This window comes from Macaca nemestrina, chromosome 13 (assembly GCF_043159975.1).
Source record: "Macaca nemestrina isolate mMacNem1 chromosome 13, mMacNem.hap1, whole genome shotgun sequence".
Taxonomy (NCBI): Eukaryota; Metazoa; Chordata; class Mammalia; order Primates; family Cercopithecidae; genus Macaca; species Macaca nemestrina.
In genome coordinates, this window is record NC_092137.1 from 29,856,879 (window position 1) to 29,876,048 (window position 19,170).

Below are 19,170 nucleotides of genomic sequence, written 5' to 3' on the forward strand. Positions count from 1 at the left end.
CTAGAGATATTAAGCAATTTTTTCCAAGATAACATAGTGAACAGAATCAAGGCTTTAACATATCCAACAAGCAAATGTTTTATAAAGCTCTATCATCAGCTAATTCCAGAAGAGATACTTCTGGTCAAGACACTGGCTTATGTTCAGAAAGAAACTTAAAGCTAATCTAATCCAAGCTTCCTTAATGCAGCAACTGCTTCTGTTGCATTCATGGCAGGTGCTCTTCCATTTGCACCTTTGCCATATGAATACAGTCTTATCAGTTTGTATGTTAGAGAAGGGTAAGAGCCGCTACTGCCATTACAGTTGAACATCTTGGTGTCTTCCATCAAATTTTGCTCAGTGTTCTTGGGAGCCCTCTATTGGCCTTCTGGGTAATAGCAGGCAGCCTCTGCTGGGGGCAGTGCTCCGTAACTCCTGGGGAGCTGCAATGAACAACAGCCTTAGTGCTGTCTGAAACACAAAGGGGAGTGAAGAAATCTGTTTGCCACATTGAAACAGGCAGAATTGATAATGAAATAAACTTCCATTTCTTCATCTTCCAAAAATACCCATCAAAACTAGTTTATCCAAAAACAAAACTCTGTTCTGAATCAAGGCCTTATCTTACCCTTCTTCATGGAAAACTTAGCCAATAACTGTTCCTTCACCCTTATGCCTTTGACCTACCTCATCCCCCACTCTTACCCCAGTCATGGTACACAGTGTAATGACGTGTAGGCTATGCAGGTCCCTCCTGAAAACTAACGTTCCCTTCTCCTTTCCTCCCTCCATCCCCCTCTTCAGTCCTCTTATCTGCCTTCTTCCTCTCCTTCCTTCTCTCCCTCCCCCTTTTTCTCTATCCTGCCCCCTCCTTCATTCCCTCCTTCTCTTTATTCAAACCAATTTTCATCAGAAGCTAGAAAGTTGACTTTGAATGAGAACCTGCCTTAAGAAGTCTGTAGTGTGATAGGTTAAATATGGCAGATATATCTATGACCATCCTAAAAAAGAAAAACTATATATTATATCTATGAGAGACCCTAGGAGAGGTTCTAGCTAGATTCTCGTGGTTGCAACGAACAGACATTTGTTCGAGTGACTTCAAGTAGCAAGGGATATATTGGAAGGAACTCAAGAAGAGCCCCACCATCACACTTCAGAAAAAGCAAGAACTGGATGAAGAATCTGAATATGGGGATGTTCTCAGGCTGTACTGACCATCATTCTCATGCTTTACCAGGATACACAGCTACATCCCACATGTCTGTTCTTCTTCCCATTTGACAATGAACTTTCTCACCCACTACCCCACACAGTTACCACTTTAAGGATAAACACTCAAGTTCCCAGGTTAGTTGTGGTTAAGGGGCAATGAAGACTCTGGACATTTCTCAGTAAGGTGGCAGCTGATTACCTCCAGGACCCACAGCATGGACCACATGGAGAAGAAGGAGAGTAAGAAAGGACTGAGCAGGCAGGGCTCATTTCTATCAGAGCAGCTTTACCATGTGCCTACATTGGACTGTGTTGACCTAACAACTGTGGTGTGTGCTGAGCTCCCACAAACATGTGGGGCTGTGCAAACATCTCTTTTAGTACCTGGCTCCACCAACATTCCTCTCTTGCAGGTGGGGAAATGAGTTGCAGGTGGGAAACTACAGGCTTCCCATCTTTCTCGGATGTTTGTGTGGCAGGATACTGAGAGGAAGTAGAGGTTGGAACAAATGCTCTAGCATAAAGGACAGAGGAAATGAGAACAGGGAATGCCACCGCTTCTCATCCTTGTGAGGTAAGGTTCTCCCCACTGTATGAAGTCTAGACCAAACAGCAGGGGCAGTGTGAGGGTGATTGGGTGAGAAAAATATTGGGGCGTGAGACTTGAGTAATACCAATATTAGGTTGTGTTCGTGGAGAGGAGGGGAATGTCAATGGGGATGAGGGGAAAAGACTCATCAGCTAGAAGGGGTCTTGGTGCCCCACCACCACACAGAGTCAATTTCAACTATGAATCAGAATTATTGGTAGTGAAATTTTGCCCTACTTTCTACCTACTCCCACATACCGGGCACACATATACACATAAAATTTCCTCCAAGAGTTGTGGGTGTGGTGTGTGTGTATGGTATGCCTGTGTGTCACATTCTCTACTTAGGTTGTGAGGGTACCTATGCAACTGCTGGAAGAAAAGAGGGAAAGAGGAAGAAGGTACCAGAAGGTATCAGAAGGTACCAGAACAAAACCTCTGGGACCATGGAATGGGTTGCTTTGATATATAGGGAGCATTCATAATCAATGGTCATCCTCTCACCCTATACGAAGTTACTACTGAGCACCTACTGTGTGCTGAGCATATTATTAGGCACCAAAGATCCAGCACCTGCCCTCATGAAACTTGCTGTCTAGTGGGGGAAGCCAGGCCTTAATTAATCTCAAAAATAGAGGTAAATTTGAGGTAAATTTCAACTGTGACATACGCTTTTGAAAGAAACATCTACAGTGTTATGAGAATACAGGATGGATAATCTGACATATAGGACTTGGTAAAGGACATAGAATGGATGATCTGTTGTATGAGACCTGAAAAAGGAGGTGAAGGAAATTTCCTTGAGGAAGTAACCCCTGAACTGCTATCTGAAGGATAAGAAGGAGTTGTCTGGGCAACAAAGGAAAAAAGACATTTTAAGGAGAGAAAACAACGTATGCATAGGCCCTGTGGAAAGCAGGGGCAGGTAAGGGCAAGAACTCTCAGAGGTGCTGTAGCGTGGCTAGACCAGCAGCAGATGGGGACAGAGAGACTGAGCAGTGCCCCTGGGAGCCAGTGGGGAGCAGACGCAGATCATGCACCCCGTGTGCCATTTTAGAGAATATTTTACCTTACCCTAAGAGCAAAGTGAGACAATGAACAACAGGATTTAAATAGGTATTCAAGGAACAGTTATTAACCATATCATACATAAGGGGTACCAAGGACATAAAAAGGCCTGCAAACCTCTGATATAGTAGGTGAAATGTTACTTGAATCTCCATCTGTGCTTTTTCTCTGGGGTTAGGTCCATAGCTGTTATAAGATTCCCCAAGGAGTTCACAGTCCTCTGAAGGTTAGAACCATTGTCCTGGTTCTTAGGGGAGGAGACTGGAGACTGGATGATTTCTCACTACAGTCACTTCCATTTCTAAGATTCATGAGCCAAAAACCAACCCAGATCCATCCAAGTGATTGACAGACTAAGGTTCACTGTCATCAGCAGGGAAATTAGAGCCAAAAGTTTAAAAGTGTGTGTTTGATGTGGCTAGGAGCAAAGATGCGCCGAGAATGCAATCACCTGCACCCTGATAACCCCCTGCATACACACACACACACACACACACACACATACACACACAGAGTACACACACTGCCCATCCTACAGAAACGCACCTCACAGGCTGTGGACCTCAACTCTTTGAGAAGCTCATCACTGGGGGTTCCAGGGCTGTAGTCTAAGGCCCAAGAGCATTTTCATAAGCAACCCAGTCTCAGCCCAGTCCCAGGGGGTTATGGATGTGAGTCTACTCACTTCCTGTCTCCAGGCACTCCCTTGTCCTGCTAGCAAAGTGAAAATAAAGCAAGTGGATCAGGGCTAACATAGGCGCAGTTGACACTCAATGATTTGAGTCACTGGAGGGGATCATCAGCATGAACCGTCACAGGCATAAGTGCTGAATCACAGATGCTACTGATCCCTCAGGCTCACGCAAACCCTGGCTGCTTCTTCAACAGTGATTCCCAAAGGATGTTCCCTGGCACTTTAATTCTGGGGGATGTTAATAGGAACTCTGAAAATAAATAAGGTTTCACGGTCAAGTAAGCTTGGGATATGCTGGATTACAAAAGGTGAGACAGGTGCCTTTGCTTCCTCAACCTTTAATGACATTTTGTTTGTTTTTTTTGAGAGAGTTTCGCTCTTGTCGCCCATGCTAGAGTACAACGATGCTGTCTCAGCTCACTGCAACCTCCACCTCCCAGGTTCAAGTGATTATCCTGCCTCAGCCTCCCAAGTAGCTGGGATTACGGGCATGTGCCACCACGCCCGGCCAATTTTGTATTTTTAGTAAAGAAGCGGTTTCACCATGTTGGCCAGGCTGGTTTCAAACTCCTGACCTCAGGTGATCCACCCACCTTGGCCTCCCAAAGTGCTGAGATTACAGGCATGAGCCACTGTGCCCGGCCACATTTTTTAACCTTGGAGAATGAAATCTAGCTTACCATTTCCCCAAACTTTTGGAAGACTTCCAGACACCTTTGGTTGAGGACCACCTCCTGGCTTTGGTGCTCCAAGACAGATTCTGGGAACTGTGACTCTCCATAGCACTCTTAAAAAGTGTCTGTGCTCTAGTTCATGCCAGGGTTCTCTGTAGCACAATGCACAACTTTATTTCCCATCCAAGGTTCATACTAAATCCTGCCTCGTGAAGGAAGCCTTCTCCAGTGGTCTGGTCTATATCATAAGTGCTATAGTGTGGCCCATACATTTGGCCCATGGTTATAAAAAAAGAAATCTGGTTTTGGGCTTGGGAATGTGATGTCCTGTGATCAGCAGGCTCTCATAATCTGGCCCTGCCAATCTCTCTGATCTCACCTGGAACTGACCTCTCCCAGGCCAGTTACCCTGGACTCCTATTTCTTGAACATACCATGCTGGTTCTAGGATCTGGTTCTAGGATTTGGCCCTTGGCACTTGCCCCCCACCTTACCACACAGCCAGTTCACGCTGACTGGCTCCTTTATTAACCACTGGAATTCAACAGCACCCCTCCCCAAATTTCCTACTGTCCTAATACCCTGTTTTATTTTCTTCACAATACTCATCACTACGTAAAATTGCCTTGTCCAATTATTTACACACTTATTGTCTGTCTTCTTCTCAGGAATATGAGCTCTATGAGAATAAGACCTTGTCTAGGGTGATCCTTGTCTCCAGCCTGGCACGTAGCAAGCATGTAAACATTTGTTCAGTGAATGAATTCTCTCAATGAGGTTTTGCTTATAACTTTTGTAAGGTAGAGGAGTCTACTTGGTGGCAGAGACTCTGGTCGGTGCTGTACCAAAGTCCACCTCCTCCCCTGGGCATTGAAAGATTTTCGACACTGCAAGAAAGGGATACCATCCTCCTCCAGAGGTTGTCAAAAGTCTGGCAACTTCCTTACTGGACAACTGCTAAGTAGCACTACTATTATCATATTAGCCACACTTATTGAGTGTTTACCACGTGCCAGGATCTATGTGAAGCCTTTTACATATATCTTTTGACACTCAAAAGAATTCTGAGATAGGTTCTATTATTATTCCCATTTTACAGCAGAGAAAACAAAGCTCAGAACAGTCAAGTTATTTGGCCCAGCACCTGCAAGCAGATCTGTCTGACTCCAGAACTAGAATCTTGCTGAGCTGTAGAATTTGTAAACACACGTAAAAGGGAGCTTGTAAAGTAAAAAACAGCCCTGCCACAGTTGCCATCACCCCTTCCCAGAAACATGAGAGGAGGTCCAGGTGGTCTCCACCAGCAAAAACGCAGGGAGGAATCTCACTGTGGGTTGGATGTGGTTTAGGGATTGCCAAGAGAAGCCGTGTTCCCAGGGGCTCCTCCCTTTCCTCCACGATACCTCGGTATTCTCACCTATGAATAGGCAGCCCCTTCTTCTAGAGGTGACCATAATAAGCTGCTCACCACACAGTTGGCAAAACTACCATCGGGAAAGCCAGGGAATGGGGTGGTGGTAGGTATGTGTTAACCTGGGACCTCTGGACCTGGGCTCCTATCCCTGCTGGAGCTGAAACTGCCTGAGGCCCAAAGAGTTGACCAAACATCCCAGGAGCTATGAGATGCCTAGAAACCAACAGGGGATTTTAATTAAAAGCAACTTGCTGATCAGGTATATACTTAATGTTATAATTACCCAGTGATGACAGCGTTGTGAAGTACAGGCGAGCAGGAAGTACTGACCAAGCAATTTTAAAAGGTTGGTCTAATGCTCTTCATTTTTCACTAAAGCCTAAATTGAGTTTGTGCTTTCAGGGAATAATGAAAAAGACAGAAAGGTGAACATGACAATCTAGTTCCAAGAGCCCTAGATTGAAAAAAGAAAGGAAAAAAAAAAGGTGGATTTTCCTCTGAAGCCAAAGAATGGCCTTCATTCATTCATCCGTTTATAAACTTTATAGAATGGTGTTCCATGCCAGGCACTGTGATCAATGACAGCAACATTGGCAGGGAAAGGGGTAGAAGGAGAGAGAAAGGAGAAGAGAAATAGGAGAGGGTAGGAAGAGGACAAGAAGGAGGGGGAAGATGAAGCAAAGGAGGAAGGAGAGGAGGATGAGGGTGGTGAGAGGGGTAAGAAGGAGAAGCAGAGATGGGAAGCAATCTTGGCTTTGATACGCTCATTGTCTAGTGGCGAGACAAACTTCTGGCTCCAAAAAACAGGCTCAGCTCAGGAGCCAACTGGACTTAAATCGCCCCATAAGTGGCAGGGATTTCCAAGTCTCCAAAAAGTGCTCTCTTGGCTGCTGGTGAGGCTCCATACGCAGCTGCCAGGGTCCCTGGGGGATCCGGGGCAGCGGGTGTGAGTAGGCCTTAGTGCCTCTGGGTGGAGGAAGTCGGGAGGCTTTCCCTCCCAACCACCTAAGCAGTACAGGGAGACTTCAATTCTGATGTCAGTGCAAAAGGCAAAAATCTATATTTTGAATTTCATAGATTCAAAACTATCCTTGAAAATCCCTTAAATTCCCCAGAACATGCAGCCTGCATGTTTCATGCTGACCACCTTGCTCAGGAAGGCTTTTTTTTTTAACTAGCAAGTTTGAGAACCACTGAACTAGACTCAAAGGAAGGAAGGAAATGAACATGTGTATGCAGATATGGGCTTTCTAACCACCCCACCTTCAAGGTAATTATCAAACTGCTGGATGAGTAGAGAATTCTAAAGTGTTTCTGCTAGCCTGCAGGGCTTTTCACATAGTGTTTTAATACCTAGCCTGTAAAACCTTAATAAATGTTAATGGATCTGTGTGTTGTCGAGGGTTACCCAGGATAGAAAGTGAGGGGAAGGCTCTCTGGTTTGTGGAAAGGAAGAGGCTTCCAGCAAGTTTCAACTCTGAGCTTCCTGTGGCTACATTCTGGAATGGGTGCCAGGAGGGCAAGGTGGGGGCTATGTAGCTCTGAAGGCTAGGTGAAGGTCTCGACTACATATCCCGGGGACTGTTGGCAGAAGCTGACTTAGGAGACTGGCTGGGGAGGAAAGTTGAACTCACATAAAATGCACAAGTCAGGACTGCAGAGATACAGCCACCAGGGACCCCAACAGCAGCGAAGCTGCAGATTCTAGAATGTGAAATATTGATGCGGGCGGCTCTAGGTGGACTGATTGGCCACAATGAACTCCTAGGGTTTGTGTCCCCAGGACAGCCTGGAGTTGTCTCTCCCCTCCCCACAGTCTCACCTGCCCTTGGCAGCATCCCTGACCTTCTGACTTACACATCCCCATGCACACCAGCAGGGTCCTCGAGCTGCCTCCCATCTCACAGGACCCACCTGCTCTTCCCACCTGTCTAAGCATCGCCTTCCTGACGGCCCTACTCAGGCCCCGCCTCCTCAGAAAAGCTGGGCTTCCTCACCAGCTGCTCTGGGGCTGCCCACTGTCTAGTGTCCCTTCCAGTTAGCTATGCTCACTTGACAGTAGTCAAGTGTCACAGTGGCAGTTAGAGCATGAATTTAAGCCCACTGGCTTTGAATGTCCCCTCACTAACGGTCTGAACCCGGGACACCACTCAGGCAGCTGTGCCTCAACTTCCCCACCTGTGCATGGGGTAAGAAGAGGGACTACCACAGAGCTGTGGCAGAATCACAGGAGGCAGCAGGCGGAGCGTGCTGAGACGGGGCCTGATGTCGGCCTAAGTGCTCGGCCAAATGTGTTTCAGAACATCCTCAAGGAAGGATGTCACACTCCACTGTATTCTCAGGGCCTACATGGCACATCACAGATTCGAAGGCAACATAGACACTTTATTATATCAGAAACTCATTCATTCAAGAAACATTTACCAAGTGTCCACACACAAAGCCATTTATAAGAATAAACAAGATACATTTCCTGCCCTTCACAGGCTCTGGAGGGCAATCTAACTTGGCCAGTTTTGCTGGTACCTGGCTGTCAGCACCTGGTTGCAGTGGTGTCCCTTAGCTTAGGTCCTCTGAGGAAGAAGAGGTGTGGGGAGGAAGCCAGGGGAGAAGGGGAGAGGAGAGGGGAGGGGAGGAGGGAAGGGAGAGGTGGCTCTCCGGTGGTGCCCTCCGCCCTCATCCCTCCAATCTTGTGGTGCTAATTTTTTATTTAGTATTCCTTTTTTATTTGTTTCCATTGCCAAACACACATACAACAGAGTAGAACAGTTTTAGAGGAGAGGAGATCAGTGACAATAAGGGGAATCTGAGCAAACTGAAAAGGAAGACCCAGGTCAAAGTTTAAAATGCAACAAAATGATAGCCCCAAACTGGAAACTACCAAAATGCCCATTGACAGTAGAACAAGACAAATCAATGGTAGAGTATACACCTCCCCGATGGAATATCACACAGCATTGCAACTACAGGCAACACTGTGGACATAGCTCACAAACATCACGTGGGGAAGCTAGAAACCAAAGAGCCCAGAGAAGACAAAAAGCAGCAAGTTAGAAGTCGGGACTGGTCCCCTGCAGGGAGGGCAGCACCAGCAGAGGAATGGCGGAGGCAGGGGCACTTCTGGGCGCTGGGAATGTCCTGTTTCTTGATCATCATGGGGGGAACATAGGTGTGTTCATTTGAAAAAAATTCTTTGTGCCGTGCACTTAAAGTTTATGTATTTTTTTCTATGATTATTATACTTCTATAAAAAGGTTTAAAAACAAGGGCAAAGCCAGTAACTCTCAGGGATGCCCCAGAGCCTGAGAAAGAGACTGAACAGGGAATTCTCATCGACCACTGCAGAAAAAGGCCTCAATCCCTTGCATGAGGCCTCCCAGAAGCGCCCTTGGCCACAACCCCACGGATAGCTTCATTTGGGGTCAAGATAGTCTGGGGTCTACACAGCCAGGCTCGAGGGGGTTTCCTCTCCCTAGACTTGGTTGTACCATCTGGTCTCAGCTGTGCCTCCCAGTGTATTTTGTAGTACTTTCCAAGGGAACTGTTCCCCAGGAATACAGAGAAATCCCTTGCTCGTCTCTGCCTCTGTGCTTTCTTCCAAGCCCTTTCTTCCTCTGGGAAGCCTGGTCTGGCTGCCCCAGCACTTCTTCAACTACCCACACTCTGAGTCACTGCCATAGCCAGCCCCACCCCCCCGGGGGGACTTAATGTGGAGATGCCTGGCACCCTTCACCCGTGTTGGTGTGTCTTTGTCTTGTCCTCTCACCCAGCTTCTCAGTCCCCTGAAAGAAGGAGCTGCGTGACTTTCCGCCTCCTTCATAGTGCCTAGCACAGTGCCAAACACATAATTTGTATTTATATATATATTCAAAGACTGCCCCAATAGTTGCATTGTGCCTTCTCCCGAATTAGAGTGTAAGCTCTAATTAAGACAATTAACTGCCTTTATTGGATTGTAAGGAAATGTTTTAAAATTACGATAGCGTGTTATTGAAAGAAAAGGCCCTTCTCTGCTCCAGACCCCTTAATGGCTTTCAATTGACCTGAGCATAAACTGCAAAACCTTTTCCCTGGTTTACAAGGCCCCTCACACCTGGCTGCTTCCTTTCATTGGCTTCTACACTTGCTCTTCCTTGGCTCCTACCACACTGGACTCATTTCAGTTTCTCAAAAGGATGAAGCCGTCTCTTGCACCAAGACCTTTCTCTGGGATGGTGTTCTGTTTGTTTGTTTGTTTTTTGAGACGGAGTCTTGCTCTGTGCCCCAGGCTGGAGTGCAGTGGCGCGATCTCGGCTCACTGCAAGCTCCGCCTCCCGGGTTCCCGCCATTCTCCTGCCTCAGCCTCCTGAGTAGCTGGGACTACAGGCGCCCGCCACCTCGCCCGGCTAGTTTTTTGTATTTTTAGTAGAGAAGGGGTTTCACCGTGTTAGCCAGGATGGTCTTGATCTCCTGACCTCGTGATCCGCCCGTCTTGGCCTCCCAAAGTGCTGGGATTACAGGCGTGAGCCACCGCGCCCGGCCCCTGGGATGGTGTTCTGAATCCCACATTCCCTTCCTCTCGGTCTGGCTAAGTGCTGACTATTTCTCAGGTTTTATTCAAGTCATTTTCTCAGGAAGTGCTTTCCTGAATGCCTAGACCAGTGGTTCTCAAGCTTAGGTGGGAATCAGATACTCCTGGAGGGCTTTTGGGCTCAGTAAGTCTAGGATGGGGCCTGGACGTCTGTGTTTCTGTCCAGCTCCCAGGTATTGCTGCTGCTGGTCTGGGAACCACACTTTAAGGACCGCTGTCGAGACCAAGCAGCCTGCCTTATTCATCTTCCTCACCAGACACACTTCCATGAGAACAGGAGCCTGGCTGAATACATGCAAACAAATCCCCATTTCTACGGCTCTGTAGTTACCAAAGCACCTTCACACCTATGGTCTCCTTTGCTGCTTAAGACAGCTCTGGGAGAGGGCAGAGCAAGCATAGACTGCTACTTCTTTACAGATGGACCAGCCAAGATGCGGAATGTTCAAGGGACTGGCCAAAAACAGGTCAGCAGCGGTAAGTAGTAGAATGACAGAGAGAACCTGTATTTTCTTATGTGCGGCCAAAGAGAAGTTTCTTCATATTATTACTCTGTTCTGGCCATGTCTGCCTGAGGGGAAGATAGAGAACAGAACAAAAACTCATCGATTTTTCTCTTCCGTTCCCGTAGATGCCAGCACAGGAATAAGAAACGAAGCCCCCATGTAGCGTTTGTCCAATGACCTGTGGCACAGAGTTTGTTTCCTTGGACGAGGCTATGCCAAGGTAGGTAAGGTGGTGAGGGACTAAAAAAGCTTGCAACTTCTTACATTTTCATGGCATGGCAGCCTTCCCCGTAGGTGACAATCAGATAGCAGACAATGGGAGGTGTAAGTGCAGAGGCTGAGAGTCTGCAATGAAATCTGTGTGGCCCTCTTCAACTCCTTCAGACTCAAAAAACCAAACTAGCAGCCCCACCTACCATTACCTACCAAGATGGGCCACACCAGCCCGACCTACAAGGATGACAGTTGCTGACGATACTTTCAGAGGTGTGGGGAAAGGCCCTTCCGTGCCATAGACAGATCTCTCAATACCAGCTGTAGCAGTTGGAATTGGATGAGCAGCCTGCCCAGCAGAGGATTCCAACAGTTCTGGAACCTTCCTCCACATTTATTCCCCCTCTCCTAGGTCACTCAGTTACAACTACTCCTGATGGTACACAATCTAATGGGTATTTCTGACAACTCCTATTGACCGAATGGTTGTGTCCCCCCAAAATTTATATGCTGAAGCCTAAATCCCCAATGTGATGGTATTTGGAAGTGGGACCTTTGGGAGGTGATTAGGTCATCAGGGTGGAGCCCTCATGAATGGGATTAGTGCCCTTAGAAAGGGATGAAGAGACTGGAGCTTGCTCTCTCTTGCTCTCTCTCTCTCTCTCTCTCTCTCTCTCTCTCAGCGCTCTCTCTCTCTCTCTCTGTCTCACTCTCTCTGCTCTCTGCCATGTGAAGATACAACCAGAAGACCCATCTGCTAAGCAGGAAGCAGCCATCACCGGTGGACACCAGATCAGCAACACCTTGGTTTTGGACTTCTCAGTATCCAGGACTGTGAGAAATAGATGCGGCTCTTTAGGGTACATAGTCTATGGTATTTTGTTATAGTAGCCCAAACTAAGATAACAGCTATAACCAAATAATAAGACAGAGAAAACTCATAAACCAGCAGTTGCTGTTATTATTATTATATGGGAATAGAAAGCAGCCTTATTGATTTAGGCTTTAAACATCATCAATATGGTTGACAACTTTTACTTTATCTCTCCACCCTCCAACTTCTGCACAGCCTGTTTGATCTTGCCATTTGGATATTTCATAGATATCTCAAATCCAACATGCCCAAAGCCTAACCCCGTGTTTCTCTCCACACACCGGTCTTCCCCATTTTAGTAAATGACACCTTGATTTTTCCAATTACTCAAACCAAAATCCAGGTTTTGCATCCTTAGTTCTTCACCTTCTCTCACCTGGATAGACTGGACATCCAGTCTCTCAGCAAGTCTGTTGATGCCACCTCCAGACAAGATCCCAGGCCCCCCACACCTTGCTCTTCCCACTTCTACCACCCAGTTCTGCCACCTTCATTGCTCACCTGGACTTCTACGGCAGCCTCTCAACCAGCCTCCTTCCTGCCTCCCACCTCTGCTCTCCCTACCCACACCTCTCCATGCAGTCTTCTTAACGCGTAATTCAGATCATGCCATCTGCCAACCCAAACCTCATCAAAGACTTTCTGTTGCACTTGCAATAAAATCTAACGTCACTCAGATGGCCCAGGAGACTTTGCAGGGTCAGCCCTTGCTGGGCTCCCCAGCCTCCCATACCTCTCCCTCCCTTCTCTTCTCTCTTCACTTGGGGTTCATCTTTCACTCAGATTTGCCACACCCCTCCCCACCTCCTGGCTTTGGCGTTTACTGTTCCCTCTGCCAAGAATGTTCTTTCTTTCTTTACTTTTTTTTTTTTTTTCCTGAGACAGAGTCTCACTCTGTCACCCAGGCTGGAGTGCAGTGGCATAATCTCGGCTCGCTGCAACCTTCACCTCCTGGATTCAAGCGATTCTCCTGCCTCAGCCTCCCGAGTAGCTGGGATTACAGGTGTTAGCCACCGCGCCTGGCGGGAATGTTCTTTCTTATCCTGTCCTCCTCCACCCTGCACAGGATGGGTCTTTCTCACACTTCACTGATCACATTATCACCTCCTCAAGGATGCCTTCACTATCATACTAGCTACTTTAGTGTTCCCTGTATTCTCTTTTATTTGTATATGGATTCATATAATTTACTTAAGCAATGATATCATTTGGATGTTTGTCCCCTCCAAATCTCATGTTGAAATGTGATCCCCAATGTTGGAGATGGGGCCTGCTGGGAAGTGTTTTGGTTATGAAGGTGAATCCCTCATGTCTCACTGTTAGTTCACACGAGAGCTGGCTGTGTAAAGGAGTCTGGCACCTCCTCTCCCTCTCTTAAGAGCTCCCTCTTTTACCACGTGATATGCTGGCTCCCCCTTTGCCTTCCACCATGACGGTAGGCTGAGGCTTCCTGAGGTCTCACCAGAAGCAGACGCTGGCATCCTGCTTCCTGTACGGTTTGCAAAACTGTAAACCAAAATAAACTTCTTTTATTTACCAGTTACCCAGCCTTGGGTCTTTCTTTGCAGCAACACAAAATGCACTATATAGTTCATCATCCACTGTTGGACTTTAAGGTTGTTTCCAACTTTCTATTAACCATCCTGCGGTGAAGCACTTTTGCAATTAAATCTTTCCACATCCCATAATCATGGCCTTCTAATAAAGCCCCAATGTTTGAATATATTGTTTATTAAACATATACTTCCATAGTGCTTCCTCTGTAACCAGTAATGTTCTAAATACCAACGTAAATTCATTGATGTGCATGCATACTTTCTTTTGTAGTTAAATATACTAGCTTATTTATTTATGTCTTTATTTTATTGCGGTAAGAGCACTTAACATGAGAGCTACCCTCTCCTCCTTTTTTTTGAAATTTACCCTCTTGACAAATTTTAAGTGCACAATACAGAATTGTATCTGTGACTTTTTTCTGGTCTGTCTTCTCCACTAGACTGTGTGCTTCATGAGGGTAGGGATGATGTCTGTCTTACCATGTAACCAGTTGTAATTCTGGTGCATGGCATGGCCCTGGCATACAGAGGGACTCAATCAATATTTATTGAATGAAGCCATAAAGGAACAAGCCAGCACCTTGGCATTTCACATATATTATCTCATTTAATCTTCACAGCCTCCCTATGGCAATATTGTTATTATTTCCTCTCTATAGTTGGATACACCAAGGCTCTTAGGTTAAGAGACTTACATCTGAGTCAGAATGAATGTTGGGCCCATGCTATTCCCACTGTACAGGACTGCCACCCTGATGCACAAGTAACTCATCTCTTTATGCAGTGCCATGCTCATTTCTTGGGAGTGACACAGGAACAGTTAGCCCCTTCTTCCTTCTACCAAGAGATCACTGCCTCATACCCCTGGGGATATGAAAATGTAAAGATGAGAATCTTGATTAATAGGCCTATATATAACCTTTAATTAATTGGTCAATATTCAAGGATTATACTCTTGAACTTTAGGAAAAATTAACAGAAGAGTTCCTAAAAATTAATGAATAGGAATCAACATACTGACAAAAGTCTCTGTGCCTCCCTCAGAGAAGTGCACACAGGAATTTGTATGTCCCAGTTCTTGTGTTAGAGCCACAAGGTCAGAGCAGGTTGGGCAGATGGAAACTCGGCCCATTTTGTCTCCATAAGCCCATGGCTTTCAGGTTCTGAAAATCCTGAAACTCTTGGTCAAAACCAGCCTCTGTGTACTCTTCCCATTTCTTCAATTATTTGTTTATTTCCCTGTAATTTGCTATATATATAGAATCATCAAATTTTAAAGCCAAAAGTATCCTAAAGATCATGTTTTGTTTCTTTAATGGGTGACCTCATTAATTCAGATGACATTAATTTAAAATTCATGATAATTACATAAACATAGAGCGAGCAGTATTATGATGCCTTGCAGATGAAATATGCATATTCTCTGTACCGATATGTTGTCTCTTCTTAAGAAAGATGTGAGGTGACTGCCTGATTAATGTATTGAGGTTCTCTGAGGGAGGAAGTAAAAAAAAAAAAAAAAAAAAAAGACAGTTGTCAGAGAACTCATACCTCTAGTTTCAGAAAAAACTTGGGGTTGAATTTTAGCTCTCCTGCTTTACAGTTTTGTGGCCTTGGACAAATGACTTAACCAGGCCCTAGCTCTTTCATCTGTAAAGTGAGAAATAATAACAGCATCTTTATTTTAGAGTCATTGTGAAGAATAAAAATGATTATTGCATAGGAAGTGCCCAATGTAGTATCGGCACAAAGTAAGTGTTCAGTAAAATTACCCAAACTACTATGTGTAATATAAGCCATCATAGTGAAAGCATCTAGTGTGTACCAGGTGTTTTACAAACACGACCTCAGTCACTTCTCACTTCAACGTTTGAGACAAGTTTTACATATGAGGAAAATAAATCTGAGGCTGAGTTAGTAATTTGCTCGAGGTCATGCAGTTAGGAGGTGCAGGAATAGATATTTGAACCTAGGTCTGTGTAACTCCACCAACAGGCTGCTTTCACCAAATCCTACCTCCTCTTAGATACACACAGAAGTGGGTCAAGTGGTGCCATCCTCTGTCTGCCTACGATGTGCACAAAATGACTGAAGGGATGAGTGGGTACATCACCCAGGAAACAGAGTTTCAATTAGTGGAGAAGCATCAAGGGTGAAGGAGAAAAGAAGTGGATCCTGTGTCCCTCCAGAGGGCAAACAGCTGCGAACTCATCCTAAGAAAGAATCTCTAACAAATGAAGTTCCTGAGTTAGATAGGGTGTTGAACTGGATGACCTCACAGCTTCTCCCACCTCTAGGATTCTGTAGTAGGTTACACCACTGTTCTCAGTTGTACCTTTTAGCCAAATGTCCTTAGTTGTCCGTAAGTGTGTGTATCAGGTACAGGACCATGGGGGTGGGATTTAGCAAATACAGGACTCTGGCCTAAAGGCAGGAAACATCCAGAAGGGGCGAATGTGTGCATCTGTGGAGTTAGAACTGGGCTCGAATTTATGCACCTTGTTTATAAATAACCTAGAGTATGAAATGTGCAGTACACTTTCAGCTTTGGCAGGTGACACTAAGTTTTTTTAATATAAAATTGGGAGGTTGATGGGAAGGAACCTTAAGATCCTACAAGACTATATAAATGGGCAGAGAAAGGTAGAAAAGTAGAGGATAGTTCTGCAACTTAAAAGATTCAAACAGCTGAGTTCTCAGTTAAGAGTCAGGGAATTCATCTGGGAGTCTTTCCCAGACTGGACCCCAGGGAATTCCAGTTAATATGCTTCTGTGGCCAAAAATGTTGGAAAGAAAAAAAGGGAAAATACAAACCAATGAGATGATCCCATTTTGACTGTGGCATATCATAGTGCCGTCAACCTTGGCTAAGGCTGAATATGGCTCTGATCCCATGGGCACAGGTGAGGGGCCGGAGAAGAGCAGTTTAAACAATCAAAGGAGCACTGAGGCTGGACTAAAGTTAGTGGGATTCTCCAGTTCACAGGCAAGAGCACCAAGGGTGGTATGACTGATGTCAACAAAATCATGCAAATAAGAATAAAGAGGAAGCTGAAGAAGCTGAAGCTAGCAGTACATTCTGGAGAGTGAGTAGAAACATACTCTCGTTAAATGAACCAAAGTCCCATGAAATCTATTATTCCCAAGAGACAGAATTAGCTGAAAGAATAAACAGTTCAGTTGAACAAATACCATTAAGCAAGTGTTAGAACTAGAAGTGCTAGTTCTTTTGTTAATCCTTTTCATCTTGAGGTAAGTGTAGATTCACACGCAGTTGTGAGAAATAGTAGAGTGATCCTGTGGTGTCCCTTTTACTCAGTTTCCACCAATGGTAACATCTTCATAACTTTAGTGCAATAGCATAACCAGGATACTGACACTGATACAATAACAACCTTATTCAGATTCCCGTAGTTTTACTTGCATTGGTGTGTATGTGCGTGTGCGTGTGTATGTGTGTGTGCATGTGCATGTGGTATGCTTACTTCTATGCAATTTTATCACATGCATTAGTTTCTGTATCCATCACCACAGTCAGGATTCAAAACAGTTCCGTCACCACAAGAATCCCTCCTATTGCCCCCGTATAACCACACCCACCTTCTACCTGCCTTCATCCCTAACACCCAGTAACCACTAATCTCCACTTCTATAATCTTGTCATTTTAATAATGTTACATAAATGGAACCATAGGCACTCTAACATTATATGAATAATAGCACATAATTAAGCATGAGGAACAACCCTTGGGGTGATAACTGAGACACAAAAGTGGAACCATCCCCCTCTCATATAGCATCTCCTATCCTCTGACAGGAGGTTACATGGACAAAAGGTCTGAGGCCAGGTGCGGTGGCTCATGTCTGTAATCCCAGCACTTTGGGAGGTGAAGGCAAGAGGATCATCTGAGGTCAGGAGCTCAAGACCAGACTGACCAATGTGGTGAAACTCTGTCTCTACTAAAAATACAAAAAAAAAAAAATTAGCCGGTCGTGGTGGTGCACACCTGTAGTCCCAGCTACGCCAGAGGCTGAGGCAGGAGACTGGCTTGAACCCGGAAGGCAAAGGATGCAGTGAGCCGAGATTGTGCCACTGCACTCCAGCCTGGGCAACAGAGCAAGACTCCATCTCAAAAACAAAACCAAGGCTGGGCGTGGTGGCTCACGCCTGTAATCCCAGCACTTTGGGAGGCTGAGGCGGGCGGATCATCTGAGGTCAGGAATTCGAAACCAGCTTGGCCAGCATGGTGAAACCTTGTCTCTACTAAAAATACAAAAATTAGCCAGGCACAGGCACCTGTAGTCCCAGCTACTCAGGAGGCTGAGGCAGGAGAATCACTTGAACCGAGGAGGCAGAGGTTGCAGTGAACCAGGATTGCACCACTGCACTCCAGTCTGGGCAACAGAGCAAGACTCTGTCTCAAAAAACAAATAAACGAACAAAAGGTCTGACCCAGTTGACCTTACAGACATTCTCAGGAAATGGCCACTTTGATTTAACAACTTGAGTGGGTGAGGCAGGATAAAATAGGAGGGGCTGGGGCTAGGAATTGGATTTGTGCCACTGGAAGGGTTATGTACTGGGGATGGGAACCCTACGTGACAGTAGTGGCAAGAAGTTGCTGTGTCTGCAAGGTAAGGCTTAGGCAGCAGTTGTTCAGCAGGAGATCAGGTCTGGGATGGGAGTCAGGCCAGGCCTGAAAGAGAGGGTTACACCTGAAGCTGTCCTCCACTCTCCCACGAAGCCAGACTTGCGCACAATGGCGCGTGTGAAGAAAACTATGGATGCCAAAATTGCTGAGAACAAACCACGCTCAAGAACTTTCAAACCACTTTGACTTCACCCATATGTATTATTCAATAGACAGTTCCAACAAATGGAGGGATCAGAGGAGGCAATGAGAATTATAATGAGTGGGCCACGGCAAAATCACAGGCGGAAGAAGAAAACCTGAGTTAAGGTAATGACAGAGAAAGGTGGTCGCTTGTGAAAAAAATAAATAGAAAAGATCAGGAGTGATTGGAAGTGGAGGGGAAAGAGGGAAAACATCACACACGTATCACAGATTTCCAGCCTGCGTGAACAGGAAACCCAGAGGAAGGATGTCAGGGAAGGAGAAGACAGTTTGGTCACATAGGGACTGAGTTACTGGAAAGAATTCTTCTAAGAGGAAATGACCAAAGGAAAGTTGAGAGATGTGCTATGAGGCTCGGAAGATGTGAAAATTTGACATATCGATTGACAATCATGTTCCTGGTTGAAGTCGTAGTAGATTTATAAGGGAAAGGGTGTTAGTAGAGCCTTGGGATTCCCAAAGGATGGGAGAAAGGAGTTAGCAAAGAATACAGATATGGACAAAAGGAAGGGGAGGAAGGCTGAAACAAGAATCAGAACAGCAGTGGCCCATGAGAGGCAAGGGGAGAATTTCAAGAGGGTAGGTTAAGCAACATTGAGTGCTTCCAAATAAGACACACAAAGACCTACATTGCTAGGGCCTTAAAATGTTCCCCTTGGAAGCTGTGGTCTGAGGCTTATCCCAGGGGAAGAAATTCTTAACGATGGAACTTCTGGTAGTATCACAGGTATGGGATTATTGGTTTGTTTAACAAAGGGCAATTTTCATGGTACCTCTCAAATCTTACCATATGGCAACTGCCTACGTTAGCTCTTGTTAGGAAGTCTCTTGCTCAGCTATGAGGATGGGTAATGTCCTGAGGTTCTATAGCTAACTAAGGATTAGTTAAGGCAAGGGAGAAAAAAAAAAAAAAAAAACAAGAAATTAGGAAAACAAAAACAAGATACCAATAGCAATTA

General features: G+C 45.6%; 1 protein-coding gene and 1 long non-coding RNA gene across 2 annotated transcripts in view; one reads left to right on the forward strand and one right to left on the reverse strand.

Moving 5' to 3' along the window:
* LOC105479716 (ALK receptor tyrosine kinase) overlaps positions 1–19,170 on the reverse strand; it is a 750,786-nt gene that overhangs the window by 657,913 nt on the left and 73,703 nt on the right. The gene's annotated exons all lie outside the window — the stretch shown is intronic.
* On the forward strand, positions 1,633–11,774 carry LOC105479714 (uncharacterized). The gene is made up of 3 exons (XR_986043.3): positions 1,633–1,771; positions 10,838–10,932; positions 11,661–11,774. It is a non-coding gene; the product is annotated as an uncharacterized lncRNA (long non-coding RNA).